This window comes from Penaeus monodon, chromosome 34 (assembly GCF_015228065.2).
Source record: "Penaeus monodon isolate SGIC_2016 chromosome 34, NSTDA_Pmon_1, whole genome shotgun sequence".
In the NCBI taxonomy this organism is placed as follows: domain Eukaryota; kingdom Metazoa; phylum Arthropoda; class Malacostraca; order Decapoda; family Penaeidae; genus Penaeus; species Penaeus monodon.
In genome coordinates, this window is record NC_051419.1 from 14,053,462 (window position 1) to 14,054,429 (window position 968).

Below are 968 nucleotides of genomic sequence, written 5' to 3' on the forward strand. Positions count from 1 at the left end.
GGACAGGGAGAAGGTGGAAGAAGATTAAATTATTTCGAGAAGGATTATGGGAAAAGGGTATATCAAGAAAAGGGAAATATGAACTTGATTCTTGACTAAAATTTCCCCTCCCCACCATCCTATGACAAAGAACCAGAATTTAAAAAAAAAATAGGAAGAACGTGGGAAAAAAAAGAACAGCTGTGGATAAAGTAGATGATAACGAGTAGAAAAAAGAGAGAGAAGAAAACCAATACCGGAATGAGTAATTGGATCCTATTTCAGCGGCGACTATTTAATCGTGCTACGAAATCGTGTCCCTTTGGTAGCCTTGGCAACTCTCGGAGGGAGGGGAGGGGGTAGGGAGAGGGAGAAGGAGAGGGGACAAATGGACGGGAGCGTAAGATGGGGAGCTAGGGGAGGAGGAAGGCAAGTGGGCAGGGAAGGGAGGAGGGAAGAAGATGGCAATGTGTACGAGTTCTAGGGAAGCAAGTGGACGAGAAGGTGACACAGGGGCATGGAGGAGACGGAGGGAGAAGAGGGTACGAGAGGACTGGAAGAGGGGGGAGGGAGCAGGGTAGGCCGGGGGGTCAAGAGAAGCAAGTGGACAAGGGGTGTGGAGGGGGGGGATGGCACATGTGGTAAGGTAGGCAGGGTAGGCAAGAGGGGGGGGGTGGCACATGTGGTAAGGCAGGCAGGGTAGGCAAGAGGGGGGGAGGGGGGTTCCCGTGGGTAGGTGTAACACCGTAGCTCGTCTGCCCATTGGATCTCGCTGCCCCGACGTCGACGCGCTCCACCAGACCTGCTCAAGCTATCTGATACTGTTAACCAGTCAGGAACCAGTGTCCAGTCCTGTCGCTGACCCTGTGGCCGAGGTCTTTAAGCCAGATGACTTGTGGGCCTCCAAGCGCATGGCCACAGACGAGCAAGCAGGCAGAAAGCCGTTTAAGAAAGGTTCTTTTATTGCAGGGGAAGACTTCCTTCCAAGA